The following is a 9,347-nucleotide window of genomic DNA, read 5'->3' as shown; positions in this document are numbered from 1 at the left end:
AATGGAAGTTTATTATAAACAGCCTCTTTTAAAAAATCATGTGAAATTTACTTTTAATAAATTTTAATTATATCAGAAAATAATTAATTTAAAGACATATGCATTATACGTGATCTTGGCAAACACAGCACATGACGTTTTTATTTCAAGTTAGTTATTTGTGATAGCCTATATGAAAGGGTTAAATTATCATCATCAAGAGAGAAAGTCACACACACACACACACACACACACACACACACACACACACACACACACACACACACACACACACACACACACACACACACACACACACACACACACACACACACACACACACAGAGTGAGGGAGTGAGGGGGGACGGGAAGGACAGGCAGAGTGAGATTCTGATTGAACAAAACAAAACATGTTTTTTAAATCTAAACAGTGGGAGAGAGTTGTTATTTCATTGTCTGAAACATTATTTTACTATATAGGAATAATAGTTTTATCTTTAAAATAGTATTCTCAGGGACTTGGTCCAACCTGGTTCATAAATAAGGCTATACACCCACCTTCTGGTTATTATATACATCACATTGGCTCTCATTTTTTGACCTGAAAAAGTATTAATCTGCTTATTTTTAAGTTACACACTTGAGTACATGAAATCAAAGATGTCAGGTGATAAGAATTGTAACTTAAATGTAATTTAGAAAACTAGTCCTGTCTGAATAGTGATATAGTGTCATAGTTTAATTTCAAATGTGAAGTTATCATTTGCTGCAATATGAATTTAAACCCGTTAAATGTAAAAATAACTATATCAAAGTCATCTGAATATGCCACATTTATGCCTACAAATGTATGAGTTAAACTTTACACCATCAGAATGCTGTAATATGCTGCAGGCAGCTGGCAGTCAACCACCCATCCCCGCTCCACACACACACACAAAGAGTATGGAATGATATCGTGGAACATTTTCAAAAGGAATTACAAATTGTATTTGCAATTGCGTTTTCAATTTGTGGACGCATTAAATGTGACATAATACAAACGCAATTGCTAATCGCGCATTGCCGTTTGCATTTTTGTTTACACGAACGCACAACGACAGCCAAATTTCAAATGGAAAAGCAAAGTCTGTTTGCAATTGCATTTCCAATGTCTTACAAGTTATGACCCTGCCATTTTGGAATAGTAATAAAAAATCACATATTTGCAATTTCATTTCCTCCGTGTCCTGCCACATATGGAAGGATATTGCGGACAATTTTCAAAAGGAATTGCAAACATTTTTATTTGCAATTGCGTCTTCAATTTGTGGACGCATAACATGTGACAATCCAAACGCAATTGCAAATCGCGCATTGCCGTTTGCATTTTCGTTTACATGCACAACGACTGCCAAATTTAAAGTGGAAAAGCAAAGTCTGTTTGCAATTGCATTTCCAATGTCTTACAAGTTATGACCCTGCCATTTTGGAATAGCAATAGAATAGAAAATCATCTATTTGCTATTTCATTTCCTCCGTGTCCTGCCACAACCTGCACAGAATTCAAATGGAATCGCAATCCCCTTTGCACTTCTGATGTCTAACACAGTCAACTGTCAATCAGGCTTAAGAGCGGGGTTTATTGATATTTGATATTATTAGATATAGTCTGAAAGTAGGCCACGCCCTCAAGTGGTGGAAAACAAAGCACTTTTTCAAGTGGTGGAAAACAAAGCACTTTTTCATCATTATTCCTTCCTATAAAGAAAATGGGGAGAAATATCCAATAAATGTGTCTATTTTGCAACAACAACAAAAAAGTCATAAAACTACTGTGTAGTTTTTTGCACTTCAAACAAAGCCCAAAACCTGGAACTAAATATATTTTAGTTATATAAAATATAACTAGCCTATTTATCACCTGCCAACCAAACAAAAAGAAACCAAAAGAAGACTGATCTGGTTGCAAGCAAATTATCGAGAAGAAATTAAGATTAGGGATGCTTATATTGACAGTTTAACCGTTTAATATGGAGATTAATATACAGTTAAATGGTTTAAAATGAAAAAAAAAAATTTTAGTTTTTTTTTTTTTGTTTGCTGCATGGTAAAAGCAGGATGCTGTGCACGCGCTCCGAGCACAACACGGACAAGCATAGCACGCCTGGCCAAATAAACACGGAAATATATAAAAATGCCAAGTCGAGTATTCACATAAACACAGTAGATGTAAGCATGTTCACACACACATTTATAAAATTATACATTTTCAGACTACATCAATAAACCCCGCCCTCAAGCCTGATGACAGTTGACTGTGTTAGACATCGGAAATGCAAGTGCAAAGGGGATTGCGATTCCATTTGAATTCTGTGCAGGTTATGGCAGGATACGAGGAAATTAAATAGCAAATAGATGATTTTCTATATTCCAAAATGGCAGGGTCATAACTTGTAAGACATTGGAAATGCAATTGCAAACAGACTTTGCTTTTCCATTTGAAATTTGGCAGTCGTTGTGCGGTAAAAGAAAATGCAAACGGCAATGCGCGTGTAAGACCGCTGAATTCGCTCCAATGATCGGTAACGAATCGCGGCGCAGGTCGCATACACGTTCAGTGTTTCAGCTGGAAAAATGGATTTAATTATAATATTCTTTATCTGACTCCATTTATCATAGTTGTCGAATTTAGAAGAGAATGTCAATTAGTTGTTTGGTCATTTATATTTGATAGTTAATCAAACCTAATCATTCCGTTTTAACCCTTTGTTGCAATTACACCGTTCCGTACTGGAGTTAATAATTACAGAGTAATTCAGAAAGGGTCAAAATTTGGTTGCTAACAGTAAAGCAGATGATTTTGTTCTATTTCAAATATCTTTGATTATTTTCAACCTTGCACGCGATTTGCAATTGCGTTTGGATTATGTCACATTTTATGCTTTTGAAAATTGTCCGCGATAACAGCACAACGAAATAGAAAAAAAACAAAGCACGGCATATAAGTGGGAGGAGTTGGATCTGGACTTCATGGATACAACTATACACCGTTTTTATTTAAAAAAATATATATTAATAAATGTGTAACGTTGTAAAGTGTTTCCCATTTGACTGTATAGATATACACTACTACTACTACTACTACTTATGTTATTAAAATACACAAAAAACAGTAATATTGTGAAATATTAGCAAAATGTAAAATTTCTGTTTTTTCTATTTTAATATATTTTAAAATGTCATTTATTCCTCTGATCAAAGCTTAATTTATCATCATTACTCCAGTCTTCAGTCTCACATCATCCTTCAGAAATTATTCTCAAATGAGAATTTGATGCTCAAGAAACATTTATGATTATTATTAATGATGAAAACAGTTGTGTAAATTTTTCAAAAGAACAGTCTGAAATAGAAAGAAATTAATACATTAAGAAATGAATACATTTATTCAGCAAGGATGCATTAAATTGATCAAATGACAGTAGAGACATTTATAATGTTGCAAAGCTTTATATTTCAGATAAATGCTGTTCTTTTGAACTTTCAACTCATTAAATAATCCTGAAAAATTTTTTACACACCTGTTTTCAACATTGATTATAATCATACTTTTTTTTTAACACTGAAGACAGATATATTCAAATAGAAAACGTCTCGGTTACGTATGTAACCCTCGTTCCCTGAAGGAGGGAACGGAGACGTACGTCGGAACTGACCGACGAATTGGGATCTGCCTTCAGAGACCGACCTACTTCGAGTAATTAAAAACGAGCCAATAAACATTGGCATGCGATCACGCATTCCACGCACCGCCCCGCGTTGCGGGTATAAATAAGGAAGTGGAAGTGTCGCATACCGTTTTCAACTGAGGAGCCGAGATAAGTGGCTCGGGCCTTCAGCTAAAGCACAGCCCCTGGCGACGGGACGTACGTCTCCGTTCCCTCCTTCAGGGAACGAGGGTTACATACGTAACCGAGACGTTCCCTTTCAGTCGGTCACGTTCGACGTACGTCGGAACTGACCGACGAATTGGGATCCCTACCAACACGCCAGGAGGCTGGCCCTTCCAGCGTCCTGCCTGAGCTCGCTGGACCACTCCTATGTTAGAGTGGGAGTCAGGGCTCCGGGCAGGGAAGGACAGTCACTGCTGTTCCTGCAAGACCCACTCAGCGTGACTATTGGATAACGCTGGGAAAGCGTGCCCGTCTCGGGAGATGGAACGCTGCGGACCACATCCTTCAATGGAAGGAGAGGTGGAATACACATAAGGACTAACCTAGCAGGGTAGTGCAACAAATGGCAGTCTCTGGAGTGGACCCAACCTGGTTCCAGGGGGGGAAGAACACAGCCAGAGACGACAGAGGAAGCTCTGTCGAGGGAAAGACACGGGGCTAGCCGAGTAGGGTAGCTGATACCGTGGAAAATACACATATGGGGTAGCCTAGAGGGGACCGCAACATATGGAACCCAGCCTACACACACGTTCCACAAGCATACGGGTGCAGGCCTGGCATCTGACGGCCGCCACGTCTGACACCGAAGGGGTGACGGAGGAACTCACAGGGTTAGCCGAACTTCGGGGAACACGACTGGAGCAAAAATAGACGCACGTATCCGGCCCAGAGGGCGGGAGTGGCGTATGCAAGCCGACACTAGAACGGGCACTTAGCGCTGCTGGCCACTGGGGGCGAGAATGCGGGAAGATACCGGCTCTACACGGAGGCTATAAAATCTAGCGAACGTGTTAGGTGTCGCCCAGCCCGCAGCTCTACATATATCTGTCAGCGAGGCGCCTTGAGCCAACGCCCAGGAAGAAGCAACACTCCTTGTTGAGTGTGCTCGCAACCCGAACGGGCAAGGTACGTCTTGGGACTGGTAGGCCAAGACAATGGCATCCACTATCCAGTGGGCCAACCTCTGCTTGGAGACAGCCTTTCCCTTCTGCTGGCCTCCGTAACAGATGAAGAGCTGCTGTGAGGATCTGAAGCTCTGAGTCCGGTCAACGTAAGCGCGAAGAGCGCGGACGGGACACAACAAAGCTAGGGCTGGGTCTGCCTCCTCCGAAGGCAGCGCTTGCAGGTTCACCACCTGGTCCCGAAAGGGAGTGGTAGGAACCTTGGGCACGTATCCAGGCCGGGGTCTCAGGACAACGTGAGAGTTGGCCGGCCCGAATTCTAGGCACGATTCGTCGACCGAGAGTGCATGCAGGTCCCCTACCCTCTTGATTGAGGCCAATGCAATCTGGAGAACTGTCTTCATGGACAGGATTTTTATCTCAACAGACTGCAAAGGCTCAAATGGGGGGCCCTGAAGTGCTCTGAGCACCAGGGCTAAGTCCCAAGAGGGTATCGAGGTAGAACGAGGAGGATTTAGTCTCCTCGCACCTCTGAGGAACCTGACGATTAAGTCGTGCTTACCTAAGGATTTACCGTCTACTGCATCATGATACGCCGCTATTGCTGCGACGTACACTTTGAGGGTGGAGGGAGACAGCCTTCGATCCAACCCATCCTGCAGGAAGGAAAGCACAACGTTAATCGAACACTTTCGGGGGTCTTCCCGGCGAGAAGAGCACCACTCGACGAACAGGTTCCACTTCAGAGAGTAGAGGCGCCTCGTAGAGGGGGCTCTAGCTGAAGCGATGGTGTCTACCACTGCTTGTGGTAGGCCACCTAGAACCTCCGCGTCCCGTCCAGGGACCAGACATGGAGATTCCAGAGGTCTGGACGCGGGTGCCATAGAGTGCCCTGCCCCTGAGAAAGCAGGTCCTTCCTCAGGGGGATCGGCCAGGGAGGGGCTGTCGCGAGGAGTGTGAGTTCTGGGAACCAGGTCCGGTTGGGCCAGTAGGGCGCAACTAACAAGACCTGCTCCTCGTCCTCCCTGACCTTGCACAGTGTCTGTGCGAGAAGGCTCACTGGGGGGAACGCATACTTGCGTAGGTCCCGGGGCCAGCTGTGCGCCAGTGCATCTATGCCTAAGGTACCTCCGGTCAGGGAGTAGTACCACTGGCAATGGGTCGAGTCCGGAGAAGCAAACAGGTCTACCTGTGCAACTCCGAAGTGGTCCCATATCAGCTGGACGCTCCGGGGGTGGAGTCGCCATTCGCCCGGAGGTGTCGACTGGCGAGAGAGCTCGTCGGCTGTCTGGTTCAGCGCACCTGGGATGTGAATGGCACGAAGTGACCTCACAAACTTCTGACTCCACAGGAGGAGATGGCGGGCGAGCCGGAGCATGCAACGGGAGCGTAGACCACCCTGACGGTTGATGTACGCAACGGCCGCAGTGCTGTCCGAACGGACCAGTACGTGCTTGCCCCGAAGCGGTTTCTTGAACCGGGCCAGGGCAAGACGTACCGCCAGTAACTCTAGGCAATTGATATGCCAACGCAGTTGGGGCCCCGTCCACAGACCCGAAACTGCGTGCCCGTTGTACGTGGCCCCCCAGCCCGTGGATGAGGCATCCGTGAAGACCACAGCATGCCTCGACACCTGTTCTAAGGACACTCCGGCCCGGAGAAACGAGGGGTCTGACCACGGACTGAAGGTTTGGCGACAGTAAGGAGTAACTAGGACCCGGTACTGACCGCTCTGCCACGCCCATCTCGGGACTCGGTCGTGCAACCAGCGTTGAAGCGGTCTCATATGAAGCAATCCGAGCGGCGTTACCGCGGCTGCAGATGCCATATGCCCCAGGAGCCTCTGAAAGAATTTCAGTGGGACCGCTGTCCTGCCTTTGAACGTATTCAAGCAGTTCAACACTGACCGGACGCGCTCTGGAGTGAGGCGCGCTGTCCGGCTGACCGAATCCAGCTCCATACCGAGATAAGAGATCCTCTGCGCGGGGCAGAGTTTGCTCTTCTCTCGGTTGACCCGAAGTCCCAACAGGCTGAGGTGACTGAGCACCATGTCCCTGTGTTCGCACAACTGCTCCCGAGACTGGGCGAGTATGAGCCAGTCGTCGAGATAGTTGAGTAAGCGAACGCCGCGTTCTCTGAGCGGAACAATGGCTGCCTCGACGACCTTCGTGAAGACGCGAGGCGACAGGGACAGCCCGAAGGGCAAGACTTTGTACTGATATGCCCTCCCCTCGAACGCAAAGCGCAGGAACGGTCTGTGTCGAGGAAGGATAGAGACATGAAAGTACGCGTCCTTCAGGTCGATCGCTGCGAACCAATCTCGGGGACGGATGCATTGGAAAATGCGTTTCTGCGTTAACATTTTGAACGGAAGCTTGTGCAGGGCCCGATTCAGAATGCGCAGGTCCAAGATTGGCCTTAACCCACCCCCTTTCTTGGGTACAATGAAGTAGGGGCTGTAGAACCCCGACCTCATATCGGCAGGAGGAACCGGCTCGACCGCGCCCTTCGCCAGCAGGACATCGATCTCGGACCGCAAGACATGGGCATCGCTGCTCCGCACGGAGGTGAAGAGGATGCCCCTGTACTTGGGAGGCCGGCGTGCGAATTGAATCGCATAGCCGAGTCTGATGGTACGGATGAGCCAGCGAGACGGCCTGGGGAGACCTAGCCAGGCCCCCAGAGACCGAACTAGCGGGACCAACGGCACCACAGACGTACCCGGGGTGAGGCAGCGAGGTGGAGTATTCAGACCCGACTCGGGAGGCCCGGAGGCGGCCCGGAGTGTTGTCTGAATACTCCAGGTGGGGCAGAGAGTGGGTGAGAAGGCCCGGGGGCGTCCTCGGTGCCCACTCTGCTGCCCCCTGGCGAGGGGTGAGAGGGAAGGAAAGGAGTGGCAAGGCCCGGGGGCGTCGCGCACTGCCAACCTGTCCCTCTCGGGGCTCAGGGAGGGAAGAAACTGCTCTTTTATTGAGAATGTGGGTACCGGATGTTTCCGGTACCAGTCTTGACATTCTCCCCCCGGTCCTCCTCCGGGGGGAGGAGGGGTGCGGACACCACCTCCCCTGGAGCAGCTCCTCTTCTCCCTGGGCTCCCCGTGTCAGGGCCGCTTGCCCTTGCGCTTGCCTGCCGACTTCGCGGGCCCCGACACGGGTTGGGCGGCACCCTGACGGCCGGCACCCTGCTTCCCCGATGGTGGAGGCTGCTGCTTGGGTTTAGCAGGGGCGGAGGCGGCCGCAGGGGGACGCCCTCGGCGACGAGCAGGCGGAGGTGCAGCCGGCTACTGGGTGGAGGCAGCCGGCTACTGGGTGGAGGCAGCAGCAGGTCGCCGGGGCAGGATGTTCTTGATGGCCTCCGTCTGCTTCTGTGCCACCGAGAACTGCTGGGCGAAGCTCTCGATGGCGTCGCCGAAGAGGCCGGCCTGACAGACAGGGGCGTTGAGGAACCGCACTTTGTCGGTCTCACGCATATCTGCCAGGTTCAGCCAAAGGTGGCGTTCCTGGACCACCAGAGTGGACATCGCCCGACCCAGGGTGCGTGCGGCAACTTTCGTCGCCCGGAGGGCGAGGTCCGTTGCGGTACGCAGTTCCTGCATAACCCCTGGGTCGGAACTACCCTCGTGCAATTCCTTGAGCGCCTTGGCCTGGTAGACCTGCAGGAGCGCCATGGCATGCAGAGAAGACGCGGCTTCTCCACAGGCTTTGTAGGTCTTGCCCGTTAGACTGGACGAGAACCTACACGCCCGGGAGGGGAGACGTGGATGCCCGCGCCAGTCGGAGCCGGTCTTAGGACACAGTTGCATCGCAACCGACCGTTCCACTGGAGGGACCTCCACGTAACCCTTAGCCGCGCCTCCATCGAGGGTAGTGAGGACGGAGGAACTCGCTGATCGTGCACGAGCGCTGTAGGGCGCCGTCCACGACTTCGTGAGCTCCTGATGCACTTCCGGAAAGAATGGTACTGGGGCGGGGCGCTGAGAACCAGCACGGGCCGTCCCGAGATACCAATCATCCAGCCGCGAGGGTTCGGGACACGGTGGAGGGTTCCACTCGAGCCCGACACTCGCGGCGGCCCGGGGAAAGCATAGCCGTGAGCTCTGGATCAGACTCGGGCAACGGTACCACACCCGAAGGGGGCAGCGCAGCCGAATCCTCATCTCCAGAGTCCATTAGCTCGTCCCCCGATGCAGCTATCGATAACATATCCTCGGTTGGAGCCCCGAAAGAAACGGGTGGCCCCCCATGGGAAGGACCACCGCGATCTTCCGGGAACTGCGCCGGCGCAGCGGAGGGGGGAGGGGCCCGAGCAGCCTGTTGACTGGGCGGGGGTGCCCTGACCGTCACCCTCAGATCTCCACCAAAGGCATCAGCCAAAGTAGCAGCCCTCTGCTTTGCAGCGGGAGGACCACTAGATCGGGGGATACGCAATGGGGCTCCACCCTTTTTGAGGTACTGGAGCCGAGACCGTAACACTGCGATGGTCATGTTCGCGCAGTGCGAACATGAGTCATCCACGAAAGCCGTCTCCGCGT

Source organism: Gobio gobio, assembly GCF_949357685.1.
Source record: "Gobio gobio genome assembly, chromosome: 23".
NCBI lineage: Eukaryota > Metazoa > Chordata > Actinopteri > Cypriniformes > Gobionidae > Gobio > Gobio gobio.
The sequence above is the reverse complement of the archived record's forward strand: the minus strand, read 5'-3'. Positions refer to the sequence as shown.